Raw genomic sequence first — 26,207 nt, 5'->3', positions numbered from 1 at the left:
AGGCTTTGCTGTGCTGCAAGTCAGTGCTTACCCCCTTGTGAGGCTCAGAAATGAGACTGTCTAAAATTATTGACTTGCCTGAAGTAATTTGTCCTCACCAGTGAGAGATGAGGCTTAATATCGTCAGTTTCTGAAAATGCTCCGCCCAAGGACTTGGCTCTCCATACTTTCCCACATGGCACAAAGAGCTGGAGCACCTAAACCAGGGGCTGCCACAGCTACACTCCCTTGTGAACACAGCCCAGAATGCACAACAACAGTCACTCATGTCCCATGGATGCTGAGGATTTGGACCTAAAGAAGTCTGGATTTTACCCCTGGGAATGCAACCTCAGACTCTGGAGGAAGCACCCTTATCAGAATGAGAACCCAACATTTCCACAGGAGGTCAAATAATTACCCTCCCTGCATGTTTTGCCTTCAAAACATGGATGTGGTCATTTGGAGACATTTATATAAAAACAGTGAAAATCATTTGTTTTATACCAGTCAGAGGATGCAGTCAAAGGATTCAGTGGCATGGTGCACTGGGTACATACAACAGAGCACTTGGAAAGCAAGTTACATGATTTGTTCTGAGTCTCATGGAAACAGGGGACAGGACCAGCAGCAGAGCCCTGGCATCCCAGCTTCCAAATCTGAGCTGTAACCACAAAACTCTCCTTCCTTCCTCCCACAGCTTCTCTTGGGCAGCTTCACTGGGGGAGGGAAAAAAGCAGTCAGTGCTCGATAACTGGAAAATGAACTCAGTAGCAAAAACAATTTTGTTTCCGAACTTTTAAACTACAAAGAGTCAAGGGAGGGGGTAAGCCTATAAAAACAGATAATCTACAGTGTTCTGCTAACTGGGATATACTATAATCTTTATAAGTGAACTGTTTTCCAGCTAGAATATATATTCATCCTCACAAAATGTCTGGAGTAAGAACCACAATAAATTGTTGCAGCTCCTTTGAAGTTGGCCAAGCTTCTGCAAGCTGGGCAGGCTGAGGACCTGCTCTGGAAAACTTTCTCTTCATTTGAATATTAAGAAGGCTAATAAAACAAAGAGGACATGGTAAGTTTAGGAGGTTTTTCATTAGTTGCCAAGGGACAATTTGAATGTGAGCACGGTTTTTAATAGCTCTCCTCACTCTAGTCCGTTAGTCGTGCAAACCAGTCATAAAGAGCATCTCCTGCCTCTTTGCAGATTAATTACTCAATGTTTGGATGAAGTGCTGTGTCAGTGCTAAGTGTAATTACTTCCAGCAGCACCACTCCACAGCTAACGCGAGCAGTTACTTTGAGAGGCCCATCATTGCTTCTGCAATACCTCCACATTTCTCAAAGCAACATCCTGCCCTCTGCTCCAGCAAGCGGCATTTCTCCATAGAGCTAGAGACAGTGGCCCGCTCCAGTGAGCAGGAGCACGGGCAGCAAATGCCGCATGGTGGTACAGCATTTTGAGCATGCTAACAGACCAAATCAGAGCCCTCAAGGGACAAATCCTGATCGCTAACGTACACTGAATCCTGTCTCACTACCCTTGCTACTTAGCTTAGCTGCCCGATACGCTTTTGTTCTTGCACCTTCAATTTGCTGTGTAATTGGACCCTATGTAATGATCCCCATGGAATTTATACAGCCAAGGGGTCTAGAGACCCTAATATGTTAAGGTGATGGCTGTCCTGTATTCAGTGATATATGTATGGATTCTGCCATGACGGTGACTCGCTGCAGAGTATCTTTAGCGCCTGATCATAGAAAGCAGGTTTTTAGGGTCAAGAATACCTGCTTCTGTACTCCTCCCAGCAGTGGCTAATGAAAGCCACAACACAGCAACTTATGTATTTTCCCACAGTCTTTGGGACAACACTGTCTTGTCTGCAGAAGTCCATATGTGTGCTTTTGCAGGAGAAAGTCATAAAAAGCCTTTTTTCTCTCCTTGCCTGTTTTACTCAAAAGCCAGCTGTCATCACGTCCTACACTCAAGACACGTGATCCATGGTCAGCTTGCATGTTCCCCTTTCTCCAGCTACCTTGAACTCCTGTTTGCACTGATATCCTGGAAAAACCCTGGGAAGGCGCAGCTCCACCTCTCCCTTGTCAGGGCATTATTTAAAAGAATAGCCTTGGCAGTTTTCCCTCCTACATATGCTGTGAACCAGCCCGTGCACATTCATCATAGTTTCCAGGACACGGAGGAGGAGAGTATGGATCAGATCAGAATCAGTCTTTGTTTTCTCACCATCTTTATAGCAGAAGTCTGGGAGAAAAGAGGAAGCAGTTCTGAGACCTGAGGTTCCTCTTTATGTTTCTATAGGAATTTCCTATAAAATGGGGCGTGCATTTTCCAAGGAAATGAGTTATTCACTCAATACTTGTGCTGAGAAAGTCTTGCGGGGAAGAGAGATGGGAAAGGAACTGGGAAGGGAACACTCACAGAAAATATATCCATCCACAGGAAACTTGTATTAATGCAAGGTCACAGCCTGTTGCTAAAATACGCATGGAAAAAATTTTGCATCACTTTTATACTGCTCACTGAATTATTATATTCCTAAAAGGACCATTACAGAGAAGACGGAGCCAGACTTCTCAGAGGTGAACTGCAAAGGGACAATGGGCAACTTGATCTAACTTTGAAGCTGGCCCTGCTTTGAGAGACCTCCAGACGTCTCTGCCAACCCCAGTTGCTCTACGGTTCTACGATACATAAAAATGAAATGTATGCTATGTAGAATGTCTGTTAAGAGGTAATATGATTTTTAAAGACGCCTGATTTTTTTTCAGTACTAAGCTTCTATTTAAAGTCATCAATATCTCCCCAAAATTCTCCCTGAAATTTTCTCTATTTAGCTCAAAATATCCCTGGTTTTCTTCAGATGTCAAAATGAATCAGCTGTCTCTGCATATGAGCATAAGCTCGTTAGAAATACCCTACTGTGTCAGATCCATCATCCATCTATTTCACCAGTGACAGCAGGGGATGCTATTTAGGGAGAACACAGAAGCCCAGATACTATCCATGGTTTATTTCCCTCACGATCCCCCCAACATTGACACTCACTGGAAAAGGGATGTTCAAGTTCCCTCTGGTTGCTGTTCATGGCCTATTTCACAGTCTCCCGTAGCAGCAATGCCAGAAGTTCAGTACAGTCTATGTAAAGAAATTCTTTCTTTTATGTGTTTTTAAAAGATCTTCTACTGGTTTCAGTGAGTGTCGGGCAGTTCCAGTATTGTGCGATGTGATCAGTAACCTTTCTTGCAGTCACACTGCCCACCGCCTCTCTGAGGTTGTCAATCCCAATCATGTCCCCCCTCAGCTTTCTCTTCAGCCAGAAAAGTCCCATCCTTTCTAGTGCCTCCTCATAAGGCAGCTTGTCTGATCCCTAGCTTATTTGGTCACCTTCATCTCCACTTTCCTTAACTCTTTAATGTCCTTGAGATGAAGAAACCAGGATCAAACACAAGACTCGGAGCATGGGAGCACCAAAAATGTAGCAGCAAAATGACTCTTTGTCATGACTGCAATATCCTTCCTGATGAGCTCCAGAATTTTATTGACTTTCTTAGTTTCCACTTAAGTCAATGATTTCAGAGAGCTGTCAATGATGGCTCCAAGACCTCTCTCCTGAGTTGTAACAGCATCTTTACTTTTTTTGTTACAAAAAAACTCCGTACAGATATGTAAGAGCGAGAAAGTTCTGTGAGTAGGTGGTGTAAAATCAGGAGTAGCTAAAAATACTTAACTGATTTTTAAATAATGAGCTAATAAGATAAATAATTAAAAATAACTACCTTAGGACTACAACAAAAATTAAGCTTATCTGCACATTCTTAACTCTATCCAATGTCAGTAAATGAGATGGTCTGGTCTTTACCTGCATTATCACATATTGCCTCTCAAGCAATGTATTTGTTCCACTACTGGAGCTCGGTTTGTGTTTCCTCGCAGAGTTGCATTTCATTCTCTGTACATTTTCATTGGAAATTTTCTCGTGCTTTGCTTTCTTACACTCTTTAGAAGAAATTATGCACTCACTGTAGAGATACCTGAAGTATCAATATTCATGTGGCTTGTTATAGCTACATACATGAGTTTCACCTAGACAGTAGTGATATTCCTGCCATACTTTTCCCCCTTGCATGTCCAGCACATAAGCATGACGGACCTATTTCTTCTACAAAGTTTCCATAGATTAAACGTTTGTCAAGAGTTATACTTCCAGAGGATGTAACATACCCTTGAGGTGCACAGATCCGCTCCAGGACTGAACCAAAGAAGGGTTGTCTTCTAGGTGAAAAACTGATAAACAATAATCATAGACCCCAAAATTAATATCAGAAATATACCATGCCTTGAACACTAGTACGTTTGTAAGAAAAATGTAGTCAAATAATCAGATAATTGACTATTATGACAATTAACATAGTGACAAAAGAGTAGGAAAAACTTTACTGAGCAGTGTCTGCAGCTAAAATAAAGTAATATGTTTACTATTTTGTGTTTATGTCATTGTTCAGTCACACCAGCCTGCTGCCTGTGCAGGAGATGCTAATTCTTGGTGTTTGCTAGCTGCTGAATTCTGAGCTATGGATTGTGCAGTCTGATTTTTTTAGTGACTTTTATTTTTTCAGGGCCTACAACTATGAAACATTTGCTCTAAAGAGCTCTTAGTAGCTTTTCACATTGCTGCCTCTTTCATTGCCATAAAACGGGAACACAGACAACCTAAGGCTAAATGCTGCTCTGCACTGGACAATGGGTAAGTTACTATGGAGAAAGCCTTGTATGCAACTCATTTCAAAATCTGCCTCCAGGTCCTGAACACAAACTAAAATCTTCTTATACTGACTTATCAGCTTGCAGAATAAAAATGAAGGTAGGTGAAGGGCTAATTCACCCATCCTCGGATTCAAGCACCTCTCAGGGTATTGCTGGTCCTGCAAGCCTGAAGGTTGGGCTGCCACACCATGATGAAGCGACACAGGAAACAATATGAAGATAGAAAACTCCATGGACTTCACCACCCATGAGAACAGCCAAGTCTTTTATAACCCAATTTTGTTCCTCCTCTGAGAAAGTCCAGGTCACTTCTGCACTGGCAGCAGGCTGGTGTTGCAACAGCATTTCCCTGGTGCTGCTGTATGGAAGCATTCAAAGCAAAGACCTGGGGGTGGGGGCCACTGAGGGTCTCTAAACCCACACTCCCACTCCCAGTACACTTCTCTGAAGTTGTCCTGGTAGGTAACAACTCTATGATGTGATGGCACATGCCCAAGTTCCCCAAGAGGCCAGAACGGAGGAGTTGTCACATGTGATTGCTGCTAATTATGCCTCCTCTGACAAGTCTGAAAAGGATCTCAGATAACACAGGGGCATTTAAACCCCAGCTGAGGAATCACTTGGTTCTGGCAGAGTCTGAACTCCCAGCCTGGGGACTCGCCTGTCACTCACACATGCCAAACATTGAACCGATGCCTTTCCCCAGATGAGGGAAATCTCCCTGCAAAACTCCATTTTTTAAAGACCTTGTCTTCACTAAATAAGACATTTCTCTTTTTCACCCTCTGAATGGCTTTCACAGACATAGACAGAATGCAAAAGCTGATCCTAGAAACTGATCTGTGCCAGAAAAGGCATGAGGAGCTGAGGACTTAGGACCCTGCCGGCTGCAGCAAGGCCGCCTGAAAGCAATTAGCTTCTGCCTGAGCTAGGATGTTCTCTCCTCTGCCTTTGAAATCACTGTGGCCAACCCTGCCTGTGTTACCCTTATGGTAACTAGCTTTAAAAAAAGATGATAATAACTAGATGATTAGCATATTGATACCATAAAACCAGACACATGTGAATTAAGACCGTCCATTCTCAAGCTGTGAAGTTATTTAGTCAGAACCACTGTACTGGAGAGGAAATACCTATTTTTTTTTTATTATGTCAGGATCAAGACCTGGAGTGGCTGCGGTGGGCGCTGCTGCTGCCATAAGAGTCAGTGATTAAAACAAGATGATGTTTATCCAGAGCCAGCACTGAAACAAGCTGTTTAAAAGGGAAGCTTGTTTACAGCACAGCAGTACCTAGACTTTCCCTGCACGTACTCCCTCTATCAGGACCCATCTGCTCTGCGATGTGTAGAACTGCTTTAAAGCATCTCAACACGGGGGCTACACTCCTTGGTGAGGACAAGCAGCCTGCTTGACCGAAACATCCTTCCTTTCCTCTCCATTTAGCAAAATCCTAACATTAAACAGGAAAGTGATGACTGTGGCTACCTTTTCAGAGGAGATGTGTTATGACAATATTTGTTTTTTCTCTCCCAGTAAATTCCAGATGTCAGAGGTTGCCAACAGATGGAGTTGTCAAACAGTAGCAGGAATAGTCACACGGAAGGGGTCACACATCCACCCTTGGTGTTGAGAGAGAAATTCTTTGTGGAGATGCAACCTGAGCTCCAGAATGACTTAGAGATATCATACCAAGAGTGTCAAGGCAACCTTTGGAGTTTCCTACAGCTCAAACAGAAAAAGCTTTAGAAACACTATGGTACTTTAAGATCAAGGCACAGTCAATGATGCTACTACAGTCTACACCTGGTGGAGACTTGGTCCCACATCAGTCATGTTTCCTGGCTCTTCTCTTGGTTTGAGGAAAGCCCTGATCATCTCAGCTTCACACACTTCCCTGAGCCTCTGTGCCTCCCTTGTTTACAGTGTACTCTGTACATTGCTCAGTTTGTGGTGTTCATATCTTTGCAAGGAGAACAGGACAGCAACCATCTCAAGAACCGCAACTCCATCTTCCACATTCAGCTTGTCCTCTATATTTCAGTCCCATCACCTTTCAGTTGTATGACATGTCAATAGCCATCATAAGGGAGACCAGCAGCCTTGTTTGTCTTTGCTGGGAGAAACTTCTCTTGACCCATGGGGCTGGCTACTGCTGTAGCAGAGTTAACAGTATAGCAAATAGCCTGTACTCCATTTCCTTCAAGTTCACTCTGTTCTCATGAGGAAAACCCTTTGCGTCTTCTATTAAACACCAGTCTGTGCCTTGCCATTCATGGGCATGCAAAAACAAGTGATGTTATTGCGCAAGCCCGTATCATACTCAGCTGTGGACACTGTACTGGTTCACTTGGAAAAACATACACCACATCTGGCAAGACTGGTATTCCTTTTATTAAAAACAATGAGCTACATTTTGGTCTGACTCCTGTTTTTCTAAAGCTGTGCAGCTGTTAAACATAACGCATGTGAGTATTAAATAGTGCTTTCTCTGTGTTCATGTGAGCACATGCATGTGGGGAATTGGCAAGTCTTCCTGCCTTAAAAGACAAAAGGGAAGCATTTGAGCTTGGGACAACACAAGAAGAACTTGGACAATTGGATGAATTCGTCAGCGAGAGGGAAGTTCTTTCTGCCGTGCTATGAAGTGTGGCCAGATAGACTTCAGAAGACTTGTCACACGCACAGAAGAAAAAACAATCCATCACTCTTTGCCTCAGCCATAATTTTCATCTGGCAAAATGATTTTCACCAAATAAAATAATTGCTGATGCTGATCTGTATAACCATAACGCAGAAAAGTAGCCCCTCAGAAGCCACATCTGACACCAGGTGGTGCATGAGATAAGCAAAATGGAAAATGCCCCACATAGGCCTTAGAAATCTTACAGCCCCTCTGCAGCATTTCCTGACAGTAGCAAACTCCAAAATAAACCATGCTGAACATGAGGAAAAACTCTGCAAGGCTGAGCAATACTCTATGTCCATTGCAGTCACATTCAACATCTGCCAGTGTCCTCGCCAGGTTACTGCCATGCATCTTGCTGTGCATCTTGCTGTAAGAGAAGCAGGGCTTGGGTTACCTCAACCCCAGGACTGCTTTACTGGTCAAATCCTCTTAGACTGGCAGCTATACTGGCAAAGTTACATTATGTTGCTGTAATAAAACCACCCCCTTGAGGAAAACAGCGTTTACCCATAAAAGACCAGATTTTTCCAGCAAGAGCATCTATAGCAGGGACCAGGAGAGCAGTATTCTTAAGGCCAAACATCTGCACCCAGCCCTGATGTGACTAAGTAGGCAGAAGGGCATCATGGAGATAGAGTTTGCCTGGTATGTGCTTCTGCTAGGGTAAAACCCCTGAGAAAATGTTAAGGCCATATCATATCAATCTCAGGCCAACATGGCTGAAAGAATAACCAGCTCAGTTCTGTGCTTTCTGAATTCCAGCTAAAATATGAACACGAATCCCTATATCCTCCCTGCAAGCAGAGGTGCAGGCTGCCTCTTCTCTCCTATCTTTGCAGACCACTATTTAATTTCTTTCCTTGAAATAAAGTCCAGGGCAACACCGGGGACAAAATAATCCATAAAGTTGGGGCCTGCTGTCTTCATTGTTGTGCAGTTCCCTGGCCTGGGACAGTATCAGAAAATACCAAATTGTAAACTTGGACTTCAGAATCTAAGTGTGACATTTTTAAAGAAACCAAGTTCCTAGCCCAAGCAGATGAAAAAAAACCCCCACATTTCACATATGTACCTCTTTCATTTGACTGTGTCCTGTAATCAGAAGGGGTATTTTCTCCTCTAATTTCACTGCAATCAAACCTTAAGTGACATTGGGCACCTTAATCATGACATCTAACATAAATGTCAGTTCTGTTAATTCTTTCTGCGTGGTCCAACTTAACAGAAACCTCATGGCAGTTATTATTATCATGGGCATATTCCACAGCACCCAATCGCTTTTCATCACATTCGCACATCCAGAAATCTCCATCTCCCCCAGATCCCTGCGATGTTGCCATGAGCCTGAAGTAAAAAATACTGCACTAAACAGAAGAGAAAATCAAAATATTTAGGGCAGCTTAGAATAAATCAAACTGAAACAAGACTTTGTTTGTCAGCCACACTTTTTTTTTTTAAGTTAATTCTGGGGAGGAAAGAAGAAAAACCCTTCAGGTTTAAGATTTTGCTCAGTCTGTGATCTGCCGCTTAGGTAAGCTCGGTAATGCAGGTGTTTTGATGGTGAAACTAGGTCAAGTTTCTCTGAGACATGGGCAAGGCCTCAGATGTTATTTGGCATCACAGGAGTCTGTAGTACTTCCAGGCACTGCGACAAGGAGAGGACGCAGAGGCAGAGCTGTTCTCATGTGGGTACCACAGAAGACAGTGCTAACAACTGGGGAAAGAGTCTACAGGCCTTTAAGTGGCATCTCTCCCCTCCCCGTCGCTGGGAAGTTGGCTGCTGAAAGCTGAGGCAAGGTGCCCTCCTGAAAGAGCTAATTTGCATCTAGCAGAGAGCAATAGAAAATGAAGGAGGCTTTCACTAGTTTTCTGTTTGGGTTTCATGTGTCACCTGCTTAATCAAAAAAATAAGGGCAGCATGTAGAGCACCACAGAGCCCACAGAGAGATGAAACCCAGCTTCTTCAAAATGAGTCCAGATACGTCAGATGGGGCACAGCCCAGACAGGGCTACTTCCTCCATCAGAGGCATCTGCCTCTCCCCTGATGGCTAGCAGACCAGCATGAGGCCATCTGGGACCTGAGCTCATCCTGCACAGCCGCAGTGCAGCACTGAGAAACTATCCCTGCCATCTTCAGCCTGACAAGAAGCCACTCCGCTTCACCTTGAATAGAAAGTTGGGTCACGCCGAGAGCAGAAGAGGTCCCCGCAGTGTTTCCATCAGGCTGTACACCATGGCCATGGCCAAAAAGAGAACACATTGAGCCCTGTGGTTGTGGAGCAACTTGACTTCCTGATCTTTCCTGATCTCTTCCCTTTCCACGTATGTGCTTCCTTTCAAAGCAGAGCAGAGCAGGCCAGTTAAGCACTGACCTATAGGTTTCACCCTGGCATGGAGGCAGAGGGACAGCAGAAGGCACCAGTGCTGCTCCACAGTCCCAACAAAATCACCTTCTTCTGCTTTTCTCAACTGTAGGTGACACCAGACTACAGACATCCCAGTCATCTGACTGGACCATGCAAAAGCAGCATGTCATGTCATGGCATTGATGTCAAATGTCCCCAGAATGCAAATCCCCCAGGGAACATGAGCTGGAGGACCTCAAATGCTGTACCATGACAATTAAAGGGTGGAAGAGCAAACTGACTGCCAGCTGGGCCAAATACCCTTCGTATCACGTAATTGCTGCTATGCCAGTGGTCTGCCATTTCCAGTCCAATTTCAGGTGGTGACTGAAGGATCTGCTCTTGCTTCGGCAGCCTCCCCATTCACAACTCACTGACCCAGCGCTGCTGCTGATAAAGCATTTCCAGGCAAGATCTCCTTGACTCAAACCCCCTGACAGGAAAACAGAATGAGTCTGTAAGTATGACACTTCCCCGTGCACATGGCACATGACTCACCTTCTTCACAGATCTCTTTCCCAGAATAAGAAGTAGAAAAATAAAAGGAAGTATAGCAAGAATATCATCTCAGAAACACAGTAGAAAAATAAGCAAGCACAGAAGATGTAAAAACAGCTATAGACAGCTCTACAAATCTTCACTACAATATCGTTACACAAGGTTATCGTGAAGAAGCCTTGGAAGTACGAACAGCACGGTGCGGTTCGAGAGGACAGTGAATTTCAGCATCCAGGAAACTGCTATTAGTTAGATATCTGTCAGGCCACATTCACGCTGCAAACATCTTAGTGACCTGCAAAAAGCATCCAAGGGAGAGGGTAAATGAGCTTCTGAGCTTTGTGTCACTGCAGCTTATATCCTGCTAGCAGCTAAGTCAAACTCAGCTGAATACATCTGCCAAGCCCCAGCTCACTGCCTGCAGCCCTCACGTGAGCAGCAGTCATGAAGAACCACATCTCACCAGTACTATTGCTGGCAGTAAATTAAAAATATTCCCCTGGTGTAGCCAGGCATTTGTCTGTGAAGGAAGGGTGGTATTCATCCAAAGAGACAAAGGTGACTAAAATACAGACAAGTGCATCTCAGCTCATCACCAAGTCTTCTCTAGTAATGAAATGAGAGGAACCGACACTTGGAGGCAATAATTCACCCATCCTAAAGCAGGCAGCAGATCTAGGGGAGCTCCGAGGGCTGATGTCTCCTCATTAGCTATGCAGGGAGGACACTGGACAAGCTCAGGTGCAGATGTCAAACAGGAGGGGACGATTACCATTCCCACATGCTGGCATGCGCTGCAATACAGCTAGCCCATGAGACCACTGACCCCCAAGTCCAGGTCTGGTGATTCCCCGAACAAAGCCAGCCACCAGACTTCCATTTAAATAAAAGTCACCAAAGAATTGCGGGAATTGAAATATTTTGCCAGACTGGTCAGATTTGATCTGGTTTCATAACTTCCTAATTCTTCTGACACCTGGAGATTTTTCTTTATTTTATTTCTTGAAGCAATGGGGTTTCCTTCCCTTTTCTGGGGCTAGCATGGGACATCCATCCAAAGTCTGACATGAAAACAACCTGGGTGAAAGAAACCTCAGTGTAAAGACTGAAGGGGAAATAAAAGAGTGTTCGGAAAAACAGCAAAATGAAACCCCTTTGACAGCCCTGAGCTTTTCACACTTGTGTTTGCAAAGATAAATTCCCTGGTCAATTCTGCAGTGCTGAATACATGGAAAGGGATCTTTTTATCCCATACCAGAATTAAGTCCAAATAAATGCCAGATGTCCCTTCTGTGAGGCCCCTCTCCTTACTCCCTCTCTGAGGAGTCCGTACTGAGCAAACTTGCCCCAACTGCTCTCCCTCTGTGATCCTTTGGGAGCCCCAGTGAGGTGGGGAGAGAAGACCTCTGGTGCCATTACAAAGGCAGAATATGTTGCATTTATTCCCATGAGGAGAACTGCTCACTAGACACCACCCCTGCTCCCCAAAAGAGGCAACTGCTTTTCCTCTAACGCTGCTGCTGTGTGGTTTGCACTGAAATCCCGAAGCCTCCTTCTCCAGCAGCTGAGCAGACAAACCACAGGCCAGCCACTTTCCCTGTGTTTCAGTTTTCCTCTTAGCAGAGAGGATAATAAAATTACCCAGCACTCGGGAATGCTGTAGCTTTAATGCATGAATATCTATAAGGAGCTTAGAGATCCTCAGCCATAAGGGGCTCTGGAAATGCCAGCAGCAATGTTTTGCATCTTGTTGCTGTGCACCAACTTTCAAATTTTCCCCACGGAATCCACCAATTCAAATGATTTGAGTTCTGAATTTTCTGACTTGGCAAATTCGAAACGGCTTTTTGCAATGATGTAAGGAGTAAAAACATGCTCTTTGTCAGTGAGAGAAAACGGGGAGCAGCACTAGGCTATCTGTATGCTGCACGAGTCAGCCACAGTTCATGCACCTGCTACGACTTACAAGTCTGAATGCACCGAATGCACTCAGAGATGCTGGTTTTGCAAACAGATGGATTTTGCAAATCCTGTTAACGTTTCTGTGTGTAAGAGCTTCCCAGCAAAAAAGGAGCGTGTCCACGTGAGTATCGGATCCACTTACCTTTATAGATTTTAGAGCAGTAGCTTCATTTGAGTCAGGCTGGAGATATAAATAGATTCATCGTAGAGTGGGCACCCTGGTTGTGTTTGTGAGAGCGGTGACTTTCAGGAAATTAAATTTTAAATTAGCTGCTCTAAGCTGCAAGAAGGGGAGAGATGTGTGCCTCTGAAGACACATCAGCTCTGGAGGGTTCAGTTCAACCATACTCTGGCAAAATAACCAGTTTGGAGATACCACGGGGGCTGCGTGTGCAAACTGCTTCTTGCACTCTCTCTCAATTGTAGGGTTTTAGTCCAAAAAAGTTACTGGAATGTTTTGTTCTCGTAAGGTTTAAGCAGCTTAGGCAGGGAAAATTGCGTAACCCATTTGCTACATAAGCATCAGTATTTGACATGTACTGAACTCCTTTTGCTTCATGCATATACATTTGCCTTTTACATAGGACAGGGCCAGAGAAGTAAACAAGGAAACCAAGCCTGATAAGAAGGGGAAAGGGGTCCTGGGAGCTGTTGTTGTGAATACAAGAGAAATGGGGGTGGGGGGGGCAGGGCAGGCAGCACAAGCAAAGCCTGTGAGTCAGCAGTTTGCTGACAAGAAATTACAGAATCACGGAATGGTTGGGGTTGGAAAGGACCTCTGGAGATCATCTAGTCCAACCCCCTGCCAAAGCAGGTTCCCCTAGAGCAATTGCTGAAATCCTTTTCCGTTCACCCAGGCAGGGAGGATACCACAGGGCAGGGCACGCATGTGCCATGCACATGGCCATGTGTGCCGTCACCCTCTGAACGTGCTGGCTGTCCCAAATTGACCCAAAATACACGGCAAAACAAGGCCAAAATGGAGAGCGGAGAAGGTTAGCGGGCTTCAGCTATCACAGCAAGACACTCTGTCGCTCCTGGAAGTGGCCTCTTACGGCTACACAGTCAACATTCACCAGTGGGTTTAAGCATGGCCATGGTTTAGGAGGAGGTGGGAACTGCTGAAAAACTCACCCTTTTGTATATTTGCAAAGGGACCCTCATACCGGTAGGTACTGAGGCGCTCAGGCAGGGAGGTGGCAGTCCGGCCGTGACCCACCACCTGAGAGCAAAGGAGATCAGCAGAAGTTGCATTAGAAGTTGGTGTCCAACAGGATGAACCCAGCTCTCAGACTTGCCTCTGTTTAGAGAGACTTAATGGCCCCGTACTTCCTTGCATGTCTGTGAGCATCAGTTATTGAATGCTAGAAACCCGCTGTATACTGTAAAATCCTAGCTCTTGTTATGGGAATTTATTATGTGGGCAATTAACATAGGCAATCCCATTACCGCTGATGGGATTTATCTAAGCAAATCTCACGTGTGTTATTCTCCTAGAAAAACAAGCCATCAACTTTTTGGCTTGGCCTAAGTTTCCAAAGATAAATGTATTCACTCATTTATTACTAACTACACAGCTTGTGGCCATGTGGTGTGAGCATAAACAAGCTGAACAAATGTCTAGTATGGGAAGGAATAAAATGTTAATGCAAAAAAAATGATTTGGTGATCTCTTTGCAGCCAGTGAGACAGATATTTCATTGCCAGGTCTGACTACATAAAATAGTAATTGTGCAACTAGCACTTAATGACTGGAGTTTGTTTCTTTTCCTTCCCAATCATTAAAGCCACGTTGATCTGCTCAGAACATATTGATAATTTCTGAATATATAGGCAAGCAAATCAGAAACCACAACAACCTACTCAGGCTCTGTTTATTTCTCTGCACTGACATGCGGTAGACCTTGCCAGATAAAGACATCTCCAGCAGAGTAGGGCAGAGGACAAAGAACAAGAAGATGGGGCAGTACCTGAACTGTCACCCCTCAGAAATACCAAGTCACAAGGTTATATCCATCCAGAGGAGGATGACCAGGGCAATGCTGCTGTTAAAGCTGGGGGACAGTGTTGTACGCAGCTGCTGAGCACATGGAGTAGCCCCCCGCTTGCTGCACGCTACACATAGCTTACACCTCTGAGTACAAACATTAACCGCATGAGACTGCCGCAGCAAATCCCCGCCTGTGCAAGACCCAAAACACTTCTCCAATCCATTCTTGGCCACAAAAGACTTGCTTTGAGAGGTGGTTTCCTGCTTTCCTCCCCCATTACTTTCTGCAGCATTTCAAAACCTGCAGAGCAAGGCTTCGCTTCATGCAAAGGGCCTGGTGGCTCTCCGCACCCTGTGTAGGTATGCCTTTTAGCCCAGCTACAGCTATTATTTTGCTTTTGACTACATCTATAGCACTCCCCAGTCCTGGGAGATCTGACCCTTCACCACCACTCATGCTGCTACAAGCGGTGCTGCTAAAGTGGGGCTGTTGAGTACCACAGCCGGGATTTTCAGGGATGTGTAAGGGTTTAAGTGCCTACATCCTGAGGTTTTTCAGGAAGATAGGATGGCTAATTCCTTTAGTTATGTCCACTTGTAAGAAAAGAGACTGTCTGCACACGGTTGTGTGGGAAGGACACTGTCAGGCACACTGTCAACTGACCTGTGTGGGCACACTTATGTCCCTGCTCATCATTTGGCCCAGGGCAAGACACGTGTAGGTTTTGTGCCATAATGACTGCAGAGATTCTTGTTCTTGTTCTGTGGGAGGAAAATCCCAAAACAGAACAAGCTACAGATATGGATAAATATTCATCTGGCATTCAAGAGAAATGCATAGATGCATCTCGAATTGTTTTCCATCTGCTAGTGATGATCCCAAGTGCTGTTACTGGAAGCAGGACCCAACCAGCTAATTTATCCCTATTGCATTATGCCTACAACACCAAAGCAGAAAGCCTGTTTCCTGACCCAGGTCTGTGTTGCCAGGCAAACTGTCTGTCTGAGCAATGGACTTTATTACGAGCAGGAACAGTGCCAGTGCTTTGACTCTGTAGGCAGACGACGACCACAGCAAGCAGGAGGGTGGCATGGTCAAAGGGAGCAGCACATAGCTCCTGGTCTGCCCTTTGCTAAGGGATGCTCCTGCTAATGTGCATGGGTGGACGAGCCACACCCCACCATGTCAGTTAGAAGCAGAGTTGTCATACAGCCTAGAAGTAAAAAATGATTGCCGGGTCACAGGAAAAACCTGTATTGGTAAATAAAACAAGCCAGGACACTTTGCATGTTCTTAAGGGCAAGCGAAGTGATGCAGCTCACATCCATTGAGCTCTGCACCCCCAAACCAGAACAGCTTCATCCTTGCTACCTGGTGGCCCCTGCCGTCCTCTGAGCTGTGCCACAGCATCTGCAGCAACAGTGGTTGGAATAGGCCAAAACCTTTGAGGGAAAGTGTGAATCAATAATTAAGAAGGACGGTCTCCAGCCTGTGCCCTGGCCCTGTCGAGCTCCCTAGCCTAGGCATAGCCAAAGGGCCTGACTCGGGAGTCCAACCCTTTGGACTTGGGAGTCTAAAGCTGACTTTTCTCAGTGCTGTGTGTTGTGCTGAGCCTGTGAGTCTAAACTGGAAATCCCCAACGGGACCTGAATTCCCCCGTAGTTAGTAAAGTAGACTGGAGACCACGTACTGTCCCACTTACAGCCCATTTCCACTGGGCAGGCAGTGAGCCCAGATGGCTGGTTTTGATATAAAACATGTTTTTCCCTATTTTTGTCACTCCCTCCCTGCCACTCATGTGTTTGCTTCACCCAGCTGTGACTCCCTGCTTATTGCATCCTGACTGTGGCTGTGACTCCAGATGACATGGCAATACAACCATAAATGCGGGACTTAATACCCAAGACTGATCCAACACGCCACCTCAGAGCAGTACCAATCAATAACACAAAGCTGGGTACATGGTAAAGGAAATGGATAGAAATCTCCCTAAATCCAACTCCAAAAAACAGGGAAAATAACCTACTAACCACTTTATTTCTGTTTTTTTATTTCCGATTGATGCTACTGTAGGTGGACATGCAAAAAATTGTAGGTGTCTTGCTGAATTAAATTTGGAGGCAACTGATGATGCCATGCTACATTATAAATAACGCCTGTCTAAAGCAGTTGAATTCATTCTTATAATGCTTTTTTTTCCCCATAAAACCCTGCTGCCAAGCCCAATAAATTGATAGAAGTACTCCCACTCACTTTAGCAAATTTTGGATCAGGTCCTGCGGGATCAGCCCACGTGAGCTTTACAGACCAAGGACATGCACACAGCAGTGACAGATTAATGAGACCATTTCTGTGACCAAGCATTTGCCGACAGGGGTTAAGTTTGCATGGCCAAGCACTAACAGACTTAAGTCATCATCTTAATAGCCTGCACATCCATTATATTGAAAGGGAAATGAGCACATCCAGGTGCCTAGAGATGAGAACAATTAATAAATTAAAGAAAGAAAAAAAGGCAGACAACTGGGCGGGTAAAGGGAAGAAACCATATGAAGAGTATGGGACTGTCATTCAAAGGGTCATGCTCAAACTGGGGAGTTTGTGGATCTGACGAGTGGCGTGTGCTCTTGTGCAAACACATCACACTGACAAATGAGCCCAGTGTTTGATTTCCATTTGAGCGTTAATGTCAAAGCTGTACTGCTGACACAGAAGTTCAATTCCTGCTCGCTTTGGTAGGAGCTGCCCATAGGTGATGGAGAGGACAGTGTGAGCATCAGGGTCCAGGTCAAACCACCTAACGTGAGGAAATAATTGGGAGTTAAGTCTAACAACTGACTGCATGCGCAGAGAGAGGGTTTAAACAAACATGCTTCGGTGCGGGGACAGGCGATATGTTTGGAAATCTGGGCAGGCTCTTTCTGCAGTCTGTGTTTTGTTTCTGAATCCAATGCTATCATAATGAATAAGCTGTTTGCTCTTTCGACTGCGCACCACATGACAGCTAGTTTCCATCCAAACGCTTTCGCCCCTGCATGTAAATTGATCCTGTAAAGTTAACTCCTTTGTTCAAGAGGTTAAGTATGTGATGTATCAATTGGTTTTTTGTGTAAAAGCCACAGAGCAATGTACTTACTGAGCCATATGTGCATTGCAGAATAATTTGCAGTAAAGGTATGCGAAGGAGCAAAGATGGATCATACAAAAAAAAAAATGTAGGCTCCAGTTCAAGAAGTTATCCATCTAGAACAGAGCAGAAGTTAAGCATATGCTTACCTCGCACTGAAATACAGTTTCTAATCACATGTTTCAGGTTAAGCATGTGGTTAATGCTGGCCCAAATACGGAGGGATTTAGACATATCCTTAAAACCTCTGAACTGGGGCTGAGGTTACAAAAAGGCATCTGGAGACTGGGCTGATCAGACCAGGGATCCAAACAACATGCCAGGGAGACCCACAAGTGGAAGAAGGACTGGAGTATCTCTCTTATGAGGATAGGCTGAAAGAAGTGAGTCTGTTTAGCCTGGAGAAGAGAAGAAAAGACTGAGGGGGGATCTTATCAATGCTTACAAATACCTTAAAGGTGGGTGTCAAGAGGATGGGGCCAGACTCTTCTCAGTGGTGCCCAGTGACAGGACAAGGGGCAATGGGCACAAACTGAAACATGGGAAGTTCCATCTCAATATGAGGAGAAACTTCTTTACTTTGAGGGTGACAGAGCACTGGAACAGTCTGCCCAGGGAGGTTGTGGAGTCTCCTTCTCTGGAGATATTCAAAGCCTGCCTGGACACAGCCCTGTGCAACCTGCTCTAGGTGAAACTTCTTTGGCAAGGGGTTGGACTAGACGATCTCCAGAGGTCCCTTCCAACCCTAACCATTCTGTGATTCTGTGTGATTCTGTGAAGAAAAAGTCTGAACAAAACAACAGGATCATCTGGAGACACTTCAGAAGGCCAAAAATGCAAGCTGGATTTGAACCTGACAACGAGACTTGGCAATCACACCTCCCTGGGGTTGCAGTAGCACAGTCAAGAGTTGATAACGCCTGGGGCTTCACCTCTCTCACGTGGACTCCCTTCTTACAGGCTTGGGGCAGGTGGATGCTGAGGACACCAGCCCTGAACACACAAGATCTATTTGTTCTTCCAACTCACTCACTGGACACGACCTTGGACTACGTTCCCTCTGCAACACGGCGACTGTAGCATCTGTCCCAGTCTCCCACATAGCAATGGAGGACCATGAGATTCTCTCAGACATGGGGGACCATGGTAGTCCTTTTTGTAGATGAAAAAGTACCTCCACCCTATATCCTTGTTGCTGTCACCATAAAGTCATTCCGGGGAGAGTAAGGGCTTCGGTAAAAGTAGCCTTGCCAGAATGGAGAATTCAGAATGAACTATGAGGGAAAAGGGAATCTTCCTTGCAGGAAACAGGACTGTCTTTGCATTGTCTTCTTCAGTGAAATCAACGTTACCTAGGTAGAATGACGTCTCCTCTGACATCTTAATCCCTGCCACCTACCCTGCTGGCAGCGGGATCATATGCATCTTTGGCAACAGACGATTGGCATTTTCAAAACATGTTAAATTCTTCCCTTCTGCTGCAGTGCATCTGGACACAGAACATATTGGCAGCCTTGCTCAACGTTATCATTTTATTAGAAACTCTTGAAGGAGCATATTTGTCTTATCCCTTCAGCTTTTTGTTATTTCTCTCTGGTAGCAAGAACCAACAGCCAGCGAGGTATTTTCCAAAGAAAATAGAGGCACAGCCCCTGCCTTTCAGAGCCGTCAATCCCTGTAAGATCCTTTGCAGTGTTGTGAAATAAGAGAATCAGAAATCTAACCCCACCGTTGTGAATATGTAAAGGTACTTTTAATATTTCTCTTTTGTGTGTGTCTTTGTGTGTGTGTGAGTGTGTTTAACCTTCGTCTCTTTAATAAGGAGGTTTATTTTTTCCATTGTAAATGGGTAGACTGGGAAAAGAAGTGTTCTCCTTGATTTCCCTGCCTTAATCCAGTTCCTGCGCCAAGGTGGAGCATCATATCAGCCACGCTGTTAAACACCTAACGTGCTCTTCCTCCTCGGCAGCCCTGGATTAAGCAATCCCTACGGATGCATGAGCAAAGCCTGGAACGGCACCGGCTCAAAGGTTTTGCAGGGATTTCAGGAGCGCAGTCAGGCTCCTGTCTGATCTAAACTGGCGGAGCTCCGCTGCCTTCCTCAGAGCTCTGCCAGCTCGTACCAGGTGGGGATCTGGCCCTCAGCATGTATTAATTATCATGCGCACTCAGAGACAAAAAATACGTTTATCACACAGCAGAGGGAAACCCGTTGGTTGCCAAAAGGGAAGGCGTTCGCTCAACTCAGCTCAAAGGGGCATCACCTCAGTGGCCCTGGGCACATATCTGCCAGGAGCAGGTTAGCTCTCACTGATGGTAACCGGAGGCGACGGAGAGAGACTAGACAGCTCTTTGGAGTCCCTCCCTGCCCTATTTTTCTATGATGTCTGTTATTTAACAAGGGATCAAGTCTTCCCTGTTGGTACAAATTATACCAGGCAATGTCTTGCAGGGGCAGAGGGCTCAGTGGGCTGTGCAGCTCAGTTTGGACAGGATTTTGAGGACAAAGTTAGGCTTCTGGGGATTGGAGCTATGGAGGGGGTGACCAGGAGTTCTCAGCAGAGTAGGGCTACACGCAGTGAAGGTGGTGGACAAATTCAGAGCAGCTGAGTTTCCCCAGGAGTTTCTCTGCCTGGTTTGGGAGGTTTTGCATGGATTAGGGAAGGATTTGTCAGGCTGCGGTGCCAAACCAGTGTTTATCCACAGAAGCCTTTTTATTTTTTAATTGTGTCAGATATCTCTAGCTGGCATTTCTCTCTCCAAACCTGGCCAGTCGGTGGAAACGGAAGATTTACTCCCAGCCTTTGTTTTATGGCTGGGGGTGAGCAAGGGGAGGGCTGAGGTTTCTTTTGTCTGGCTTTAAAGAGATACCCCCTCCTCTTCATCTGCTTCCAGCTCATCCTCCTGGCTGGCAGACGTGGAGACTTCCCTGCCAGGGCTGGAGAGGGAGGGGGAAGCCGACAATGGCTCCCTTGGTGTGAGAGCATCAGTAATAACACAAGGCCCCCTCAGATGCACACGTGCCTTTCTGTTGACTGCTGTGGGAGTTGCATGCATATTTTAGGAGACAATTAGTCTGATGCAGTGTACTCTGCCTATTCACTCTTCATCTCCAGCCCTGGGGAGCAGGAGGAATGATTTATTAGGGAGACAGACTTAACGACTTCTGGCTTTGGTCAGCTGTGATGTGAAAATAGCCTCATTGAAGGCAATTAGTATCAAACCCTAATTAAAAACAAAATCTTTCGTTGGTTTGCTCGCAGGCAGCTACTGCACTGGAAGCACAGCCTTGAAGGGGGAGGACGAGGAAAGTGGCAGAGAAGAAGGACAGCAAGGGGGAGAGGTCAGGGACAGAGCACAGAGCATCCTGAGGTGGTCCATCACCCCCAGCTCCCACTCACACTAAGGGCAAGCCTGGGCTCACCCCTTGCAAGGGATTGCCCAGCAAGGGGAAAGTCTCCACACTGCTCTGATGGGGCTGTGCAATGACCCGAAAGGCTCAAGAGAGATGGTTTGGTTTGGCCAGTGTATATCCAGACAGTGCAGGAGAGACTAGCACCGCTCCCCGTGACAAATCCTCGCTAATCCTCCAAAAGCAGAAACAAAGACTAAACAAGTGATGCAGCTTGAGCTTGCAAACAGGCTTGGGTGGCTTCATTCGACCTTTGGCTCCTGCCTAAGTGGGGCTGGCTAATCCCCCAGCACTCCCGCAAGGTTTACACCAGCAGAAAGCCCGTTTTCCCACGGGTGACAGGATGAGCTGCACGCCCCTTTGCGCTGGCTTTGCCTGCCAGACCTTATGCCCTTGCTGCTGCCCTGAAGCACGCATGGAGCCCCACATTAGCTCTCTCATTAAAAATGTGTTTGTTCTGCCCTTGTGCCTGGCCCTGTGTCAGGTTTGTTTAGTGATGCTGATTGAAACACTGCAGCAAGGGTGTTCTGTGCCTTTGCACTTAAATGTGCCTCTTTTGTGTGTCCCACCCCTAGCCAGAGGCTGCAGAATGGGAAACCGTGTGTGAGTGATGGGGAAGTCCCGCTGGGGCTGGGTTACGGTGACCAGTCCCCATTAGCCATGTTGACGATCCCCTTGCCCACCAACTGCCTGCAAGCAATGAGCCCCTGGCAAGGCTCCTCACTACACACAGTACTCTGGGGGACACGGAGACTGCACCTATATTAGTAAATTAAACATGCCCAGGACTCTTCTCTGGCACTGAGGCCAACCAGTTTGGAGTAGCTTGCACCTATATTCCTAAGCTTTTTTGCTCTCCAAAACAGTGTAACCCCTTCCAGGTTGCCTACTGGGAAAGGTGGTTGACCCATGGTAATTTCTGAACTGTGCTGGGGACGTTTCTAACAATACAACAGTGCAGAGAAGTTCCAACACTTGGGAAAATCCCCTGGCACTACTTAATTTATCAGTCAAGACATAGATTAGACACCTTCAGTATATTCAGGTGGCTGCAGGACTTTTGTGATTGAAGGAGCTGCTCCAAAACACCAACAGGGTAGAAGAATTTTGTAGGGTTACTGTTCTGAGCAAAGTAATCACTGCTTAAGCCAAAGCCATTACTAATGTAAGCATGAGTCTATTCAGCGTGTTCACATCCGCCACATCTGCTGCAGCCAGCGGCTGTGGGGTTCTCAGCGCACGCCTGCCCATCTGCTGAGCATCGCACCACATTGCTGCTGCTCTCACACCTCCCTGCCCCAGCCCGGCTTCCTACACGCAAGGAAGGAGCCAGAGCCAGGGACCTCAGGTGTTTCCAGCGCAGCCCCGAGGGGATGCTGCCAGCAGTGCCTCAGATGCCGGCCAGCAATGTCAGCGAGGGGATGTGCTGAACGGGCCGGTCATGTCTTCTCCTTCCACACCACCTGTTTGCTCTGCCTGCGTGACTGCCTTCGCACTTGCTGCACGTTAGACCCATGAACAGAAACCCAAAGCAAAGCTGGCCCACAAACAGAATCATAGAATCATTTTGGTTGGAAAGGACCTTTAAGATCATCGAGTCCAACCGTTAACCTAATACTACCAAGTCCACCACTAAATCATGTCCCGGAGCACCACATCTACTCGTCTTTTAAATACCTCCAGGGATGGTGACTCAACCACTTCCCTGGGAAGCCTGTTCCAATGCTTGATAACCCTTTCCGTGAAGAAATTTGTCCCACTATCCAATCTGAACCTCCCCTGGCACAGCTTGAGGCCGTTTCCTCTTGTCCTATCACTTGTTACCTGGGAGAAGAGACCAACACCCTCCTCACTACAACCTCCTTTCAGGTACTTATAGACAGCAATAGGGTCTCCCCTCAGCCTCCTTTTCTCCAGGCTAAACAACTCCAGTTCCCTCAGCCACTCCTCATAAGACTTGTTCTCCAGACCCTTCACCAGCTTCATTGTCCTTCTTTGGACTCTCTCCAGCACCTCAATGTCTTTCCTGTAGTGAGGGGTCCAAAACTGAACACAGTATTCGAGGTGCAGCCTCACCAGTGCCAAGCACAGGGGGACGATCACCTCCCTTGTCCTGCTGGCCACTCTATTTGTGATACAAGCCAGGATGCTGTTGGCCTTTGTGGCCACCTGGGCACACTGCTGGCTCATGTTCAGCCGGCCATCGATCAACATTATGCATTGCTGATTATACTGGAAAACAGATTATTCCAAACACTAGTAAAATTTGTATCTGGAGCCTGCTCCTTGGGCTTATTTAGAGCTTTTTAAAAATTTTATATATTTCAGTTAAGTATCCATATGCCTCATCATAGCTTAATAAATCAGATGACACATTGCAGTCAATTAAACCAACAGTATTACAATAAGCAGTAATGTACAGTGTGTGGTACGGTACACAGTAACTTATACATACTGTGGTATGAGAAACTCATTGCTGAGTCTGTACTAAAGCAGGCAAACCCACTCGGTTCTGGTAAGATTTCCATATAAAGAAGATGCTTCCTTATCTGATGTTTCAATAAAACTTGGGTTCCTGTTCCTAAAAGGAACTGATGTATGTCATCATCTGCCCAATTTATTCTGAGATGTTTTACACCTCAGGTCTGCCTGCATCCCTATGAATCACTTCCCCAGAATTATGTGCGGATATTTAAAATGTACGCTTGGTGTATTTAAAAAACTGAGATAATTGCCAGTTTGGGGTTCCTTTAGCACAGTGTACCCAAAAGATTCTGAAGATTAACTGTTTTGTTAGATAGCAAGGATTAGATCTTCAGCTGTGTAAACTAGGGCAGTCTCATTGCAAATTCCAAAATATGATCCTTATCTCACTAACGCATACATCTCCAGCCTTAAGCTCCACTCGCTTTTTCTGCATCCTGGGAGAAATCCAACGGGAGGAATAACATGTTATGTATCCTAGTGTGGGGGAGATGCTGTCATAGCACCTGCCCTAGAGCCCGCTGAAGGCAGCGAAAAGCTGCACTTTGATTTTAGGATCAGGCCTAAGCCTGGCACAGTAAAGTGCTGCTTAAACAAGTAATTAACTTTTACCGTGTGCCTCATTTTCAGTGACTTCAACAAGACTCAGAGATGAGATTTTCCAGACACTGATTTGAGGACATGGTGAGCGTGTGGCTGATTCAGAGCGTGGCTGCAGTTGTTTCATTCGCAGAAGCTGGAATAGGGTTTGCACCAAGTGATGCTGCTAAATCCCCGCTGCCTTTCCAGGGCTGATGCTCTCGCTGCAACTCAGTCCATCCCACGAGAGAGCCGTAGCTTTCAGATGATGCATTTAACCTGTCTGTGGAAAAGTCCTTCACAACTTAACAGGAAATTCCAGCCTTGCTAATGCTTATTTGGAGGCTTTTAAATCATTTTAATTTTAACAGGAAATAACATATAAAATGATATAGAATAGATAGGAAATCTGCTGAATTTCAGGAGGTAGCTCTGATTTTTTCTGTGGTCTTCCATCCTTGAAAGACCTTCACAGCTTCACCAATATTAAATTCTGCAGGAATTTTCCACAGAGGAAATCTGTCATTTATTTTCTTTGTAGTCCTGATTGAGCAAATATAGACAAAATAAAGTTTACTGTGGCACAAGGGAGACTTGAAGTCTCTTTTCTATCACTTGACGTTACAAATACCTGGAGTTGTGACTGATATCTCATGCCCACAGCTGAGTAAATTGCTTGAAAAACCCCATTACACAAGCGAATGAGAAGGGGAAAATACATTACTCAAAGTTTTTCACTTTTGCAGGGTTTTTTTCATTTCTTCTTTTGTCTGCCTTGATTTTAAGAGGCTGACTCACAAAAAGTGTGGTTTTCCTAGCCAAGAGAGAACTGTATCCTCACAACTATCACATGTGCTCCAAACTGAATCTTGATCTATGCACTTGTTTCCTCCAAGTCCCAGATTGTTTCAGATTCAGGGTTGTGATTCAGGTGCATCTTCCTAATGAAGATTAATTACATATGGGTTTCCTTTCAGTTTCAGAGAACTAAAAGGCTGCTGAGAGACCAGCAGAGGCAGATTTTTAAATGAGGGAAGACCCACTAGTGCATGTACATCTTTATAGACCCAGTTCATATAAGCAAGAACATGATGATTGAGTATTTGTATATGCCTTTGTCTGTTTGGGAGACTAATTATCCAGGTACAGATTTATAAAAATAATGGAGAAAGAGGGCTGAAAAGAGGTAGAGGAGTTGATTATCAACTCCATCATACGCAGTCTATGCTCCTGCATCCCAAATGCCTATGCTGTCCCCTCCCTGGTGTTGGGCTTCATCCACTCCTGTTGTTGAGGCACATTTTCATGCACACATGGGTGTTACTATACATTGCAAGGTTATACAAGTCCTAACACCTATGTGCTATCTGGATGCATCCAGCTTTGAAATTTGAGCCCTGGTATCAAAGCTGGAGGATAATGATAACTAATGTAAAAATTAGATTCAGGAGGAGATTTTACACCTTGAGTCATCACGGCAGTGCAGGGGACCATCCACGGTTTTGGAGTGGTTGCTGCAAAATGCATGTTTTGATTCACTGCCCTGGGAATCTCAAGTCAGTAGCTAACATTCCTTTTCCAATTATTGCTGTGAGTGGATAAAATATATTCTAATATCTTTGTGCTAGGAGTCCTATCTAGAGAGAGAGGTATTTCCACAGCACTGCAAGACCATTACATTTATTTGCACAATTCACTTAACTCCGGTCCATTATATTGCCAGAAGCCCTTGATGGAATTATGGTTCCATAATTATAGCTTTATAAATTACAGGCCTTAATAGCTTTAGGGCTGGATTCTCACTTGCAATAAATCATCAGGGCTTCATTGATTTTATTGAAGTATATGGAGGTATGTCAACTTACACCAGCTGAAAACTGAGGTGAGATCTTCACCCTTTGAAGTCATAGGGAGTTCTGCAATCAGCTTCAAGGCAGCCAGAAATTAACCCTTGGTCCTCATTTTTCATAGCCACTTTGCTACCATGAAGTGCATCTATACAGTAAATTGTTGAAGATAACGATTTCACAAACCAAGATGATGTTGCTAATTAAAATCTATCATTACCGCTCATGCTCTAAAAGGTCGGGCACTAAAAGGGTTTGATTCCCTACTGCTCTGCATCTTAGACTCCCTTTGTAGAGATCAAATGCAGCAACACACCCTTAGCTCCTGCCATACCCTAATGCCTTTTTATGGATGTTCTGAAATATGCACACATAAATATAATTTTTCAGAGTATGTCACTGTGCACTCTCAGCTAATTTATTGTTCATACATGAGCCTCAGTGA

Source organism: Nyctibius grandis, chromosome 3 (genome assembly GCF_013368605.1).
Source record: "Nyctibius grandis isolate bNycGra1 chromosome 3, bNycGra1.pri, whole genome shotgun sequence".
NCBI lineage: Eukaryota > Metazoa > Chordata > Aves > Nyctibiiformes > Nyctibiidae > Nyctibius > Nyctibius grandis.
Note: the sequence above shows the minus strand (reverse complement) of the source record.